The sequence below is a fragment of the Primulina eburnea genome, chromosome 7 (assembly GCF_022965805.1).
Source record: "Primulina eburnea isolate SZY01 chromosome 7, ASM2296580v1, whole genome shotgun sequence".
NCBI lineage: Eukaryota > Viridiplantae > Streptophyta > Magnoliopsida > Lamiales > Gesneriaceae > Primulina > Primulina eburnea.
Window position 1 is genome coordinate 21,290,118 of NC_133107.1, and position 16,629 is coordinate 21,306,746.

Consider the following 16,629-nt stretch of genomic DNA (forward strand, 5'->3'; position numbering starts at 1 on the left):
GAGACACTATCTATACGGCGAGAAATATCAGATTTTCACCGACCACAAGAGTCTCAAATATTTCTTCACGCAGAAAGAGTTGAATATGAGACAGCGACGGTGGTTAGAACTTGTGAAAGATTACGACTGCGAAATTAGCTACCATCCGGGAAAGGCTAATGTTGTCGCAGACGCTTTGAGCAGAAAGGTGGCAGTTGTAGCTCAGTTTTCAGTGCAGAAACCTCTTCAATCTGAGATTCAGAAGTTTGGTCTAGAGATTTATCGTGAGGGCAAAGCTCCTAGACTGTCTAATCTGACAGTCAAATCTGGGTTGCTAGACCGTATCCGAGCAGGTCAGTCTTCAGATGAGCAGTTACAGAAATGGAGACTGAAAGACGAAGCAAAGGGCAGTGTGTTGTACACAGTTTCAGACGGCATTGTGAGATGCAGAGGTAGAATGTGGGTGCCTAGTGTTGGTTCGATCAGACAGGATATTTTGACAGAGGCACACGCATCTCCGTATTCCATTCACCCAGGAGGTACCAAGATGTACAAAGACCTACAGTTATTGTATTGGTGGCCAGGGATGAAGCGAGACACCCGTAGATTCGTATCAGAATGTCTCACTTGCCAGCAAGTAAAAGTTGAACACCAGAGGCCAGCAGTATTGGTTAAGCCACTCCCCATCCCAGAGTGGAAATGGGAGAACATTACGATGGACTTCATCGTTGGATTGCCTAGATCAGTCAGAGGTTTTAATGCCATTTGGGTTATAGTGGACCGACTCACTAAATCAGCGCATTTTCTACCAGTGAAGATGACTTTCTCCATGACGCAGTATGCGGAGCTTTATATTCGGGAGATAGTCCGTTTGCACGGGTTCCCAGTTTCAATTGTATCCGACAGGGACCCGAGATTCACATCGTCCTTCTGGAAGAGTTTACATGCAGCCATGGGGACGAAGTTGCTTTTCAGTACAGCATTTCACCCGCAGACAGATGGCCAGTCTGAGCGAGTGATTCAGATTTTAGAGGATTTGCTGAGAGCCTGCATGATTGATTTTCAAGGAAGTTGGGAGTCTAAGCTACCTCTAGTGGAGTTCACATACAACAATAGCTTCCAATCATCAATTGGTATGGCTCTCTATGAGGCGTTGTATGGAAGGAAGTGCATATCACCAGTTCATTGGGATGAAGTTGGTGAGAGGGCAGAACTTGGTCCAGAAATAGTTCAGCAGACTTCAGACATAGTGGCCAAGATTCGTGACAGAATGAAGACCGCCCAAAGTCTCCAGAAGAGCTATGCTGATAAGAGGAGGAGAGATCAATTTGCCGTCGGTGATCAAGTATTCGTCAAAATAGCACCCATGAAGGGCGTTATGAGATTTGGAAAGAGAGGCAAATTGAGTCCGAGGTTTATTGGACCGTTCGAGATTTTAGACAGAGTTGGGACATTAGCTTATCGTGTAGCCCTTCCGCCGTATCTGGCCGGGGTACACAATGTGTTCCACGTCTCGATGCTAAGGAAGTACCTAGCCAATCCTTCGCATATCCTGAGTTATGAGCCGTTGCAACTTGCTTCAGACCTGTCTTATGAGGAGAGACCAGTCCAAATCCTATATAGACAGGAGCGCAGACTTCGGAACAAGACGACTAAGTTGGTCAAAGTTCAGTGGCTGAATCAATCAGTGGAGGAAGCCACTTGGGAGTCAGAGGCCGACATGAGACTTCGCTACCCGGAGTTGTTCGGTAAGACTTAATTTCGAGGACGAAATTTTTATAAGTGGGGGAGGAATTGTAGTGCCCAAATTTAGTACACGTAAAGCCCATGAATTTATTTAATTATTATTAAATCATTTATATTAATTTAAGTGGAGTTTTAGTCATGCATGATTTATTTAAATACACTATTTTAAATTAATTATGTTTATGTGATGCACGTTAAGATGTTTTTCGAGTTTAATGTTTCAGGCGATCATTCGAGACGGGATTGAGGAAAAGACCCGGTGACGATTTTTGGCAAATTTTAATTATGGTATTTTATTTTAAGTTGAGGATGGAGCATTTTAATAAGTTATCAAGTTCTAATATTTTAAAGTATTATTATGTATTTAGTGAATTAAAAGTTTGAAACTTTTAAAATTGGTGTGTAATTATTTTAATTGTAGAGTTTGACTAAACTAGTGTGTGTTACCTTTTAAATAGTATTTAATTGAGTTAATTTAGCACAAATTTCTCCTAATTAAAAACACACACACGTTACACACACTAAAACACACAACACACCCTACACATCTTATTTTCAGATTTTAAAAGAAAGAAATTCTAGGGTTCTTCTCCCCATAGCAGCCGCCCCTTCTCTATCAAATTCCAGCAAGGTTTTGTTGCATTTTATTCAAAGAAAACGGTGCCACGTTCGTCCCGGATCAAGCCTCGCTTCTTTCCCGCGTCGGTGTCGTCGTTACGGTACTTTTAAATATAAAAAAGGCACGTATAATCTGTTCTTTCTGCATCGATCATGTCATATTATGTGTTGCGTTGTTTTATGCGTAAAAATATGTGTGTGACGTTCGTCGTTTGAGCAGAAATTGATTCGGATCAGTTTTGAATGAATTTTAGATCTGAAAACTCGTTTTTACTTGTTCCCGTTTAAACTGTGAATTTTAGGTACATATTTTGAGAAAACATTCAACTAAAAAATTGTAGAACATTTCGATACCTTCGATTTGATATATGATTCGAAATTTTTGGACGAAAATTGAGTGAGTTATGGTGTTTTTCGTGGGACTGCTCAAACTGCGACTTTTATGAAAATATGTGTTCTTGAGTTTATTTGTTGCAGGCTTCATTGGGGATCGACGGGTGATCGCTGCTGCATATAGGTACTTTGTTTATGATGTTGGAATGGTTATTACCGGGTGGTCTCGCGTCGTTAGGCACCGAGTTGGAGTAAGCGTCGTAGGAAGAAAGTTGGGTCGAATTCCGAACTGTGTTGTTGATTGTAGATTGTCACTCTTGGGGTTATTTTTAATGTTCACTTGGGATTGTCATATGCCTTAAAGTTCTAAGAAGTGTCTCGTGGTGTCTATTCGTAATCCGTTTGATCGAGTTTAGGTGTTAAGCATTGCAGATTCTGAATTTTTCACGTAGTGGCACGTCCCGCAGATACACGGATCCGGGGACGGACCCTGACACGGGGTCCGTGCCTTTGTTCTTCCGGAGTGTTTTTTTTCAGAGTCTGCACGGACCCTCACACGGACCCCCACACGGGGTCCGTGCCCTTTGTCCACCCGAAGTGCATTGTTGCAGAGTCTACCCGGACCCCCACCCGGACCTTGACACGGGGTCCGTGTCCACCCTTGTTTCCAAACCCTTTTACCCGAGTCTACACGGACCCCTACACGGATGTAGACACGGGGTCCGTGTCCTTCACTTTTTGGGAAAAAAATATTATAACATGTTTGGGGTTTGATGTCTCGGTTTAGTGCAAGGGTTATCAAGGTCGTGTCACAGGAAATTTGAGAATGTCCTAAATAATGATTGAACTTGAGAGTAAGTATGATTTCTACGTCTAAGTGATGCAAGTTAAGTATGCAATTTCATGTCAGTATGCGCAGCAACGGCCCCGATCGAAGTCCAGCGAATCCCTCAACACCAAGTTAGTATGTAGACGTGCAAGAAAGAAAATATTTTAAGTTTTGAGGTATGCTAAATGTCTTGTGACCAAATTGAATGGGTTTGGAAGTCGGTGAACGTGGCCGAGGACCTCTCCACCCCGTTAAATTATGAACGGGTTAGAACGTGGTTGGAAAGCGTTAAATTATGAACGGGGATCTCATGTATGTGGTAGTGGATACGTCCCTGTCAGCCCAGTACTGTGGTTTGTCTGATCAGGCGTTTATTATGTATGGGTCACTTGCTTTGAAACATCCTCTAAGCAAAATGATTAAGTATGTACGTTCAAGTATGCAGCATGTTTATGAAAAGTTTAAGTTATGGCACGTCGAAGTATGTATGTATGTATGTTCAAGTTTTAATACGCAAGTCAAGTTTCAAGTTTCAAGTTATGTATGTCATGTTTTAAAGTTGCATGTGATTTTATTATGTAGTACACGTTATTCCAGTTTATACGTGTTGAGTCCTTTAGACTCACTAGACTTGATCGATGCAGGTGAGTATGTTGATGAAGAGACAGGAGGTGGCGACCAAGGGGCAGGCTTGGACTAAGCGGCAGGCTAAACCCGAGGACCGCCCATGTTATTTTACGATTTTTATGCAAGTTTAAAATACTCTGATGTTATGTTTCATTTCAAGACTTTTGGAACGGGTGTTTCTTTTAGCAAATTTTGTTGGCGATGTCGATTTCAAATATTTATTTGATGGAGAATATAGTGACGACCGTATTTGATTTCATTTCCGCATTCCTTTTAATTTAAAAGAAAATTTTTAATTTTTCCGCAAATTTTAAGTAGTAAGAGTACGGTTCGTTACACATGTGACTATGTTGATGAGGAGACGGGAGGTGGCGACCAAGGGGCAGGCTTGGACTGAGTGGGAGGCTAGACCCGAGGACCGCCTACTTTATCTTAAGATTTTAAGCATGAAAACATTTACACTCTGATTTTATGATTTGAATGTTAGATATTATGAGGCAGCTTTTCTTTTAGCAAATTTTAGTGGGCGATATTGATTTCAAATATTATTTTGATGAATTATTAGTGACGACCGTATGGATGTTTATATTTAAGAAATTTTTAATTTTTCCGCAAATTTTAAGTATGAAAAGTACGGTTCGTTACAAAGAGCTTCATCAGTTTTCTTAGGTTCCAGTTGGGAAACAAAAGCTGAATGGATAAATAAGTTTGGCATTTGATTTCGAGTTCTTACTGGATCTGATGGATTTCCTATTACTAGTTCAGGTGGATGTGATTTTTTCCATCTGTACTCAGTATTTGTTGTCTCAGCAATTTCTTCAGTTGTTAACTGAACACAATTTTATGCTTCAGTTGGTGCTTCGTCAACTGGTATTTGAGTGTTACCATTATGCTCTGTTAACTGATCATCTCTGACGACTTCCTGTGCATCTGATTGATCCAGTACTTCTGGTTCAGGTGTTTGAGATATGTTTTGATTATTGTGACATTCCTTTGTGTCATCATCTTCCAGACTGATATCTGTAAATCGATCAACTAGCTCAACTTGATCAGTTGGCTTATTAGTTAGTTCAGTTTCATCGAAATCAACATGAGCTAATTCTTCAACATTTAAGGTTTTCTTGTTGAAGACTCTGTAAGCTATACTAACTGATGAGTATCCAAGAAATATTCCCTCAGCAGATTTAGCATCAAATGCTTTTAAATAATTTTTACCATTATCAAGGATAAAACATCTGCACCCGAATATTTTGAAATAAGTGATTATACTTTTTCTTCCATGCCAGATCTCATATGGTGTTTTCATATGATTCTTATTAATCATTGATCTGTTCTGAGTACAACACGCAGTGTTCACTGCTTCTGCCCAAAATCTTTGAGAAATACCAGAATCAGCAAGCATTGTTCTAGCAGCTTCTTTAAGGGTCCGATTTCTTCTCTCAGCTACAGCATTTTGCCGAGGAGTTCTAGCTGCTGAGAGCTCATGCTTGATTCGAGCATTTTCTAGAAAATTTGAAAGAGTTTGATTGATAAATTCAGTTCCTCGATCTGATCTGATTCGATCAATTCCAACTGATTTTTCATTTAAAAGTCTTTTGAAACGCTTGATCAGTTGTGCAGCAGTTTGGTCTTTTGATCTGAGAAAGATAACCCAAGTAAATCTTGAAAAATCATCAACAATTACCAAGGTGTATTTCATTCCCCCTAAAATCATGACTGGTATAGGACCAAAGAGATCCATGTGCAATAGTTCTAAGCATCGGGATGAAGATTTACAGCCCTTGTTTTTAAAAGACGATTTTACTTGTTTTCCAAACTGACATGCTGAGCAAAGTTTTTCTTTTGAAAATTCTATTTTGGGCAAATTAGTTACAAGTTCATGTTTACTCAGATATGAAATGGATTTAAAATTTAAGTGACTTAGTCTCTTGTGCCACAACCAGTTTTTAGATGATTTGGAAGCAATAAAACAAACTGGTGCATTAGTTTGATCATTCCAACTGACTTTATATGTGTTTCCACAACGTTTGCCAGTTAGTATGATTTCATTAGTTGGATTTTTAACTGAGCATGAGTTTTTGTCAAAATGTACTGAAAATTCACTGTCGCATAATTGACTGATGCTGATCAAGTTATACTTCAGGTTTTCTACTAATAGAACATCTTTAAAAGTAAAATTACCATGGATAAGCTTACCCTTACCCATAGTTCTACATTTGGAATTGTCCCCGAAACTGACATTTAGACCACTGTATTTGATCAGTTGAGATAGCACACTTGCATCTCCTGTCATATGTCGCGAGCATCCACTATCCAAATACCATATTGAGTTCTTGTTTGTACCAATTACCTGCAGTCACACACATAATATAATTTGGTACCCATATCTATTTGGGTCCTGAACTGATTAGTCCCTTAGGAACCCATACTTGGATTAGTCTAACAGACTTTCCAGTAGCTGTATTCCAAATAGTTTTTCTCGGCTTTTGTGTGCTTGTGTAGTGTACGGATGATACAATATGAGTTTTAGCTTTATTCAACTGATTGTTCAGTCTATATCTCTTCTGAACTGGCTTGCAGTTATAATAATTGGAATAGCCATTCGAATAGTTTTTGTAAAAGCTTTTTGGTGACTGACTGCATGAATCAGTTACCCCTTTTGGGCTATAACCAATACCATATCTTTTGCCCTTGTTCATACTTTCAGTTGGCTTTTCAACCAGTTTACTTGGCTCTGATTGTTCTTGTACCATAACTGATTTGACAAAGTGAATGTATTTCCCTTTGCTCATATTCAGTTTTGGTTGAGTATCATTGGTTCACATTTCATCTTGGTTACAGAACCCCAAACCAGTTTTATCAGTTACTGATTTTTGGGAGTTCTGTATATCAGTCAATGCAATAGATGATTTGTTCCATGACTGAATAAGCTCAGTCTGTTTTGTGTTCTCAAGCATCAACTTCTGTATTAATGACTGATTTTTGTTTCTTTCTGCTTTTAGCTTAGCAATTTCCCTTTTTAGACTCAACCCTTCAACTGATTCATCAGTTTTTGTTTTATTGTCTGTGGGATCAGTTTGCTTTGCTTTGAGTTTTCCAAATGATGATGCAAGTTTCTGATACTCATCTACCATGTCATGTAATGTGAAAATGATTTCTTCTCATGTAAAATCAGTTGAAATGAAATCAAATACCTGTTGGCTAGATGACTCTTCTGCTGCATCATTAGCCATCAAGCACTTTACTTCCTCATCATCACTAGAACTGCATGAGCTTTCTGGTCATGTTTCTTTCTGAAGAACTTTTTATCTTCCTTGGGTCTACTTTCGTGTTCATATGATTTGTTTCTTCTATCAATTGAGCCTTGAATATCTTTCTTAGGTTTATGACAATCAGCAATAAAGTGGCCTGATTTGCCACAGTTGTAGCATGCATTTGATTCATCCTTGGAGTTGTTTCTATGATATGGTTTCTGGAAGTTCCCTTGGTTCTTTCTCATGAACCTTCTAAATTTTTTGATAAACAATGACATAGCATCGTTACTCAACTGATCAGCAGTTTTTTCAACTGAACTGATTTGTTCAGTTCTGACAGCGGCTAGAGCAGTTGTGGCTGCAGAAGTAGATGGTTCTCCTTCTCTGGTCTGCAGCTCAAATTCATAGGATTTAAAATCAGCAAATAGATCATGGAGTTCGATTTGGTTCAGATCTTTGGACTCCCTCATTATCATGGTCTTGACATCCCGTTCTTTGGGAAGACCTCTCATTACCTTTAGTGCAATTTCTTTGTTGGTATACACTTTTCCAAGTGCATTTAGCTCATTGATGATACTACTTACTCTTTCCTCATACTCGTGCATCGATTCTCCTGCTTTCATTTTGATTTTATCAAACTTTTGCACAGCAACAGAAAATTTATTTTCTTTGGTTTGATCATTTCCTTCACACAGCTGGATCAGCTTCCCAAATTTCTTTGACTGTTTTACACATCTTTATTTTGCTGAAAGTTACTTTGTCCAGCATTTTGTACACAATGTCTTTAGCCACATTGTCAAGATTTGCTTTTCTTTTGTCTTCAGTTGTCCATTCATCTCTGGGCTTTTCTATTCTTTGTGGTGCCCCTTCTGTGATGGCAACTGCTGTATTTGCTTTTAGAATCTTCATGGGTCCATCAGTTATGACATACCACATGTCAACATCTTGTGCTGCTAAATGAGCTTGCATTCTAATTTTCCAATCATCGAATTCTTCTCTGGAGAACATAGGAATTTTTTGAATGAAATCATGCTAGCAAGTATATATATCAAAAGTATTCAAGAACAAGATTCACCTGCTCTTATACCACTTTTTAGGATCGTTAACGTATCAAGAGTGTTTAGAAGGGGGGGAGGAGGTTGAATAAACACTCTCAATTAAAATTTATCTTTTCAAATTTTGAGTTCAGTTTGGTGACAAACTGATTCTCGGAATCTTGTTAATCAATATCAATCAGTTAAACTGAATCAGTTGCGGAAGGTAACTGACCGAAAGATAGAATACAAAAGTAAAATGCGCAAAGGTTGTTTCTGGATGTTTGGAGATTTCAATTACTCCTACGTCACCCCTTCTATCACAAGGATAGGATATCCACTAAAAGACTTTAATCAAATACAATAATTGTACTGACCCACTTCAGCTTGGACTTAACACTGCCAAAAACTTAAACTCTTAGTATAACAGAATGATCTCAGTGCTTAACTAATCTTAGCACTATCGAATTTCAACGATTGTTACAACTTGCTTGTAAGCTCAAATTGTAGCCTTAACTGCTACCAATAAATCAAGTAAGGGGTGAACTGAGATTTTGACAGAATGACAGCAAGCTTTTGAATAGTAATCACTTCGTTGTATTCTTCAGCTGTTCTTCCGTCATATTTATGAACTTCCAACGGTAACTTGAGATGAATTTGAATCTTTGTATCCGTCGAATTCTTCTTGATTATTCCTTGGGCATTGTTTACATCATTTATTGTGATGCGGCGTCTTAATTGCTTTCGCCGAAATGCGTTGTTACAAGCTGTATTGATTGAAGTGCGTCGTTCCACATTCAGTTGCAATCTGCTATGTTCTTTCCCGAAGCATGTTCAGTTGAGGATTGCTTGCAAACTGATTGAATATATCAACTGATCAGTTTCGAACTGATCAGTCAGTTGTTTTCAGTTATTAAGTCCAGTTTCTGAGTTTGCTCGATCAGTTGGTTCGTATTTACAGTTGGTTGATTAGTTTGTCAAACTCCAGAATTTAGTTTCCAACATCTTCACTTTCATCTCTTTTGTCATGTGGTTGCTTACAAAGATTAAAAACATTGAGCTCCAAGGTCATGTTACCAAATGACAACTTCATTATTCCATTCCTGCAATTTATAAAGGCATTCGAAGTTGCTAAAAATGGACGACCCAAAATTACAGGAATTGCATAACAAGTTTCGATAGGTTGTGTATCTAAAACTATGAAATCGACAGGATATACAAAGTTATCAACTTGGACCAATACGTCTTCTACCATACCTCTTGGCACTTTAACAGATCTATCGGCAAGTAAAAGTGTTACCGAAGTAGATTTTAACTCGCCTAGATTGAGTTCTTGATAAACTGAATATGGAAGTAAATTCACACTAGCTCCAAGATCAAGCAAGGCTTTTTTAATCTTTCTTTCTCCAATAATACATGAAATAGTAGGACAACCAGGGTCTTTTTATTCAAAGTATTATTATTTTGAATTATTGCACTTACTTGTTTGGCTAAAAATGCTTTCTTTTTCACATTCAATTTTCTTTCCACAGTGCACAAGTCTTTCAAAAATTTGGCATATGATGGTACCTGTTTTATTGCATCTAATAAAGGAATATTAACTTTTACTTGTTTAAAAATATCATATATATCAGAATTCAAATTTGATTTTTTTGTATTTTTCAATGCATGAGAGAATGGTGGTGACAGTGTCTGTTGAACCTCCTCTTCGCAAGTTATGGGTTCCACTTCATTACCCTTTGGAGTTGATTTATCATCATCTTCACAAGGTTCAAGAATTGATTTTTCCACAACCTTACCACTTAGAAGGGTAATAACAGATTTTACCTGATCCATCGGTTGAGTTCCAGAAGTTCAAGTTTGTGAATGATGATCCTTGGGATTAGGCAGAGGTTGTGAAGGAAATTTACCTCTTTCATGAACATTAAGTGTAGATGCAAATTTAGCAAGAGTATCTTTCAAATCTAACATGGTTAGAGGAGTTTGAGTATTGATAGACTCTTGCTTTGCAATGAAAGAATTCAATGTATCTTCCATATTTCTTTTAGGTGGAGGAACATAAGGTGCATAATTTTGAAAATTTTGTTTATTTTGGAAATGTGGTTGTGAAAATTGTGCAGCATTATCATTCCTCCAACTAAAATTTGGATGATTTAATGAACACTTGTATCACAGATGTGACACGCAATTTCTTGAACAGATTTTAATTGACCATTCTTTTTCAATTCAAGTGCCTCAACTTTTCTTGCCAAAGAGGTAAATCTAGCTTGAAGATCATGTTCATCTTTGAGAGTGTAGATACCTCCACCAGATGTAGGAGATTGAATCTTGTTTGATGGTTCGATTGTACCAATAGTGTCCCAATTTCGAGCATTTTCAGCTAATGAATCGAGATACTCAATTGCCTCGTTTGGATCTTTATCTTCAAATGTTCCATTACACATAAATTCAACCATTTGCCTATCTTTAGGTGTTAAGCCTTCATAAAATTGAGAAACAACTCTCCAAATTTCAAAACCATGATGAGGACAAAGATTAAGCAATTCTTTGTATCTATCCCAACACCGATAAAAGGTTTCTCCTTGTTTTTGAGTGAAAGTGATGATTTGTCTTTTGAAAGAATTTGTTCTATGAGATGGAAAAAACTTTTTCAAAAATTGTTGTTGCAATTCATCCCAAGTTCGAATGGATCCTGATCTAAGATTTGTAGCCAAGTTTTAGCTTTATCTTTTAAAGAAAAAGGAAAAAGCTTAAGTCGAATGATGTTCATGCTACAATTTAGATCATTATATGTGTTGCACACTTTTTCAAACTCTCGTAAATGCATGTATGGATTTTCAGAATCTAAGCCATGAAAATTGGGTAAAAGTTGGATAATACCAGGCTTAAAATTGAAATGAGATGCATCAGGGGAAAAACTAGACATGAAGGTACACTAGTACGTGTAGGATTCATGTGATATCTAAGTGTTCTTCGTCTATCATGATCATGTTGAGAATGAATTTCATCTTCATTTTCTTGGATGGGTTCTTCCGCCATGTTTTGTAAAAATAAAGGGTTATTTCGAATGAGTCGACCACTAAGTGTAAGTGACCAAATGCTCATGCAAATGCAAATGCAAAAGAATAAAAACACACAAAAATAATAAAAATTCAAATAAAGAAAAATAAACTATAAACAAAATTAAATAGACTTGAAATTAAATTATACTTCCCCGGTAACGGCGCCAAAAACTTGTTGTGACTTTGATTGTTGCACTCCCAAGAACAGGTTGTCCACAGGTAGTATAATTCGATTAGTTCGAATATCGTATCCACAAGGAAGCTAAGGTAATTACAAGTCCACTACAATGTCTTTTTATTTATTTTTTTCTTTTAGTTGTTTGAATCTTTAATTGGTAATTTTAATTGTTCAAATTTTAATTTAAGTAGTCGAGATTAAAAGATCCACTCTTGGTATTTTAATAAAGTTAACATTAACGAACATTATTGAAATCCACTTAATAAAATGGTTCCAATATATTAAATAATCATATTTATATTATGTTATATATTATTATCTTATAAGTATATAATATATACCAAAACTTATAAATTTTGTCAAGTATTTATTGTGCTATATATATATTTGTAAACACTAAATCAAGGTTCCCACTTTAAATGGTTGGTAAAACCAAACTACCATTTAAATGGTACCAAAAAATTAATATTATGATGTATTTATATATAGTAAATCAAGGTTCCCACTTTAAATGCCTGTACGTTTTGTGGAGACTGATTGAATAGACGAATCATGTCCAGAGACAGTTTTAATGAGGTCTGAATGACCAATCAAAATGCTTGCGTGACTTGAGACAACATTTTGTCTGAACAAGCTGGTTTTGACATGCAATTTGTCCAAAGATTCTGCCGTTCGAGTGACTTACTTTGAGATGCAGTCACGGAAGAATCTGGTGGCACTAACCTCACAAGCACGTTCAAAAGACAACTGTATAACAATCTCGGATAGACTGTCAAGATTTATCCTCAGAATATCTATCTAGAATTCAAGATCAAACGGTACTTCTGAAGGGAAAGGTGTTCCTTCGAGCATACGCTGTCTGATTGCTTCAATTTGAGCATTACGAGCAGGAAATTTTGAGGGAGGGAGAATCAAGACAGTAAAAGGAGCATCTTCTGTTTGAGCAGTAGAAGGGGCAGTAGTCTGTTCTGCAGAAGTGCCTCCAGCAGTAATTGGTTCAGTAGTTGTACTTTCTTCTTGTTGGGCAGCTTCCGTGGCTTCCAGTTGCTCACCGGTTGGAATAGATTCAGATTGAACATTTAGAATAGCTTCCATTGCTGCTTGATGTATAGCAGAGAAAACCTCCAAGTTCGGTAGTGATTGGACTGCTTTTAATTCTGCCAAGGGTTGGTCTACTGGTCGAGCTTCTGGTTGGACCACATCATCAGCTTGAACTACTTTTGGAGCAGTAGAGACAGTAAGAACGATAGATTGAATGACTTCATCCACTGAAGCCAATTCTCGAACAGAGAGAAGTTATGATAATTGACTAGGCTGCTTCGGAGATGCAGGAGTACTGGAAACCTTAGCTTCTGATGGAGCTATAGTCCTTTCCTCAACTAGATTAGTCTGAGTAAAGTTTGGAATGTAGCCTACTGAATACTGTACAGGCTCTCCAAATGCCTGTTCTTGAGCAAGATGTTTCTAGTTCATTACTCACATTCGGACAGTAAAAATATGGATCACATTCTGATCCCGAGCAGCGGTGGGAATCATAGCGTCAGAATTAGACTGAAGAGTCTTTAAAACTGATTCCAGCTCCTGTCGTTTCAGTTGCTCAAGAATGAAACTCAGTCATCTCATTGCTTCAATCACATTTTCAGTCTTGGCAAGATCAAACGCCTTCTTTTCATTCTTTACCATATGCACCGGGTGTTCTGAAAAATGTGATTGGATGGAAAACTCGAACCTTATGCTAATCATCAAAGAAATATATGTCTTCACTGGCAGATTTCTCAATTTCCTCCAAGTGAAGATCAACAGCAGTATGAACAGATGATTTGGCGCCAAGTGATAGGACTCGTTTTTACGTGTTTTTAGTGTTGTTTTCGAGTCGCATTCATGCATCACATTAGTTTGTTTTAGTTTAATTTAGCATTTTTCTATCATTATTTAGCATATGGCTGATCTCGTGTATTTTGTGGTTGTTTTGTAGGAATTGGACCGAAAAGTGGGATTTTATTTGGCAAAGCAGCGAAGAGATCTCGCTAGACCGCCCCAGCGAGCATTTTAATTTGGTCGAGCAGTTGTTGCGCGAGTGTCTCGCTAGGGCGGTCAAAAGTGACCGCCCCAGCGAGAATGTTGGTCTAGCCGAGGAGTTTCTGCGTGAACCTCTCGCTAGGGCGGTCCAAAGTGACCGCCCCAGCGAGACCATGGACATTGCCGATGATTTTAATTCGAGAACCACTCGCCCCAGCGGTCAAAAGTAATCGCCCTAGCGAGCTGCGAGATTTGAAAAGATATGTTTCCTTTTTTTTGGACTCTATTCTACACCATAGACCTAATACACGAGAGAGGCGGCGTTTTGGGCGATTTTTCATCACTTTCATCAGATTTTCTTGGAGAAAATGCGAGGAGCAAAGGAGATTTCGAAGACCTCGAGATTTCCACGCGTGGTGGCCGTCATCCGTCGTCATCTTTAGTATTTTCATTATTCAGTTTTTATTTCTCAGATTGTTGTTGGTTTTTATTATGAATTTTAGTGGCTAAACTCTAGATTTGTTGGGATTTGAGGGGATCCTACCCCGTACTCGTTGTTCAACATTATTGCTCGACGTTTCTATGAGTGATTTGTTTATGCTTTTGTGCTTTATTATTTCAATTGAAGTCTAGCTAACTTCCTTTGATTATTTCATGTTGTTGATGATTTCGATAGAATAATTGACAATAGGATCGAATAGTATAGACCACGGATTTACAATTTTAGTAGATATACGGAATTGAATACGTGTCGATAGTGATAATTTACCCGGATGAAAGCTAGTGGATTCCATAGAACGTAATGCAATCGTGAACTGTTAAATAATTGAGGATACTTGATTACTGCATATTTATGATTAGTATTAATATAGCTCGACAGAGTATATTAATTAGTCTAGGGAATTCCGTCGAATGCACGAGTAAAAGTCGAGTATAATTATTTGAACACGAGCGGTAGGTGAACTGATAATTCCCAACAAATTCGTTTCTCATTTGATTTTAATCCAATTTAATCATTGATTTCTTGATTGCTTTTTCTTGCACTTTAATTATTTAGTTATTAAATTCACTTTAGTTTAATCACCAACTCAATCTATCGTTGCTAAAGAAATTTACTTGGAAATAAAGATATTGTAACGCAGTCCTTGTGGAACGATACTCGTATTCACTTACGTTTATTATAACTTGACTATCGTGCACTTGCGATATTTAAATCGAGCTTTTAATTATACAACAAATTTTGGGACTATTCACTGTGCAAGTTTTGATCGATCAAGTTTTTGGCGCCGTTGCCGGGGACTGTTGATTCACAATTTTTATTTCTCGTTTAAATTCTTTAGTATTATTTATTTTATTTTTATTTGATACTCTCATTGTGTTGCAGATCTCTCTTGCGGTGCATGCGAAGATCACTCGAATTTAAGCTTGAGCTTTTTGACCTCGAGATTGAACGCACAGCTAGACGTCGAAGACAACAACAAAGACTCAAAGAACAGATGGAAAGACACGAGCAAGAACGTGGAGAGGAACAGTGTGAAAATAGACAAGTTGAGATACCACGTCGCATTCCAATGTTGGATTATGCACAGCCGTCTCTTGATGGAGCACGTCCAAGCATCGTAAGACCAGTCATCCGAGCTAATCAGTTTGAGATCAAGCCAGCTATCATCCAGATGATTCAGAACACTGTTCAATTTGGGGGAAGTGCACTTGACGACCCTAATTCTCATATAGCTGACTTTCCTGAAATTTGTGATACTTTTAAGTTTAATGGCGTGTCTGATGATGCTGTTCGTTTGTGCTTATTTCCATTTTCACTGAAAGATAAAGCTAAGTCGTGGTTAAACTGTTTGCCTGTAGGGTCTATCACTACATGGGAGGATATGGCAAAGACATTCCTGATCAAGTACTTTCCTCCGTCGAAGACTATGAAGCTTAGAGCCGACATTACTACGTTTGCTCAATATGAGAACGAGTCACTTTACGAGGCATGGGAGCGCTACAAGGACTTGTTGAGGAGATGTCCACACCATGAGCTACCGCTTGGGTTAGTTGTTCAAACTTTCTACTATGGTCTGATTACTCCTAACCGTACTATGATAGATGCTGCTGCATGTGGTAACTTACTGAGAAAGACGGCTGAGGAAGGATATGAGTTATTGGAGGAGATGGCTGCGAGTAGCTATCATCCTCAGTCTGATAGGCAGAGACGAGGTGCTGGAGTTCATCAAGTTAATGATTTGTCTGCGGTTTCAGCACAGTTAGAGACTTTGAGTAGAAAGATTGATGGGATGAGCATGAGTGGGTCGGCTATGCGTCTGCAAGAAATTTTCTGTGATAAGTGTGGGGGTGAGCATGACGTGCAGGATTGCCAAGATGGCAATCCATTTTATGTGCCTGAGGGAGCACCGGTGAAACAAGTGGGATTCCAGAACCGTCCTAGAAATGACCCTTATTCGAATACATACAATCCGGGATGGAGGAATCACCCAAACTTTTCGTGGGGAGGCAAAAACAGCCAAAATCGCCAACAAAGAGGTCCACCATATGGGATGCACCAAGGATTCAAACCAGAGCCGCCTCGGGAGGAGAAGTCCAATTTAGAGCAAATGATGACTAAATTTATTTCTGCAACAGAGACGAGATTTCAGAATCAAGATGCATCCATAAAGGGGTTAGAGAATCAAATTGGACAATTGGCAAAGTTGATTTCTAATAGGGAGCAAGGAGCTTTGCCAAGCAACACGGAAACTAACCCAAGAGAGCATGTGAAGGCTGTGGAATTGCGGAGTGGAAAAGCACTCGAGTCTCATGAGGAAAAGACCAAGCATGGCGAGGATGAGGTAGAAACTCGAGGAGGTAAGTCTTCTAACTCTACATCTACACCTATTGCACAAAATAAAATTGTTATCCCTCCACCTTTTCCTGTAGCGATGAAGAAAGCTAAATT

The 16,629-nt window shown here is 38.2% G+C and overlaps 1 non-coding gene across 1 annotated transcript; it reads right to left on the reverse strand.

Moving 5' to 3' along the window:
• Positions 1-15,610: 15,610 nt before the first annotated feature.
• LOC140837563 (small nucleolar RNA R71) lies at positions 15,611-15,717 on the reverse strand. The gene has a single exon (XR_012119391.1). It is a non-coding gene; the product is annotated as a small nucleolar RNA R71 (small nucleolar RNA).
• Between the last annotated feature and the right edge of the window lie 912 nt (positions 15,718-16,629).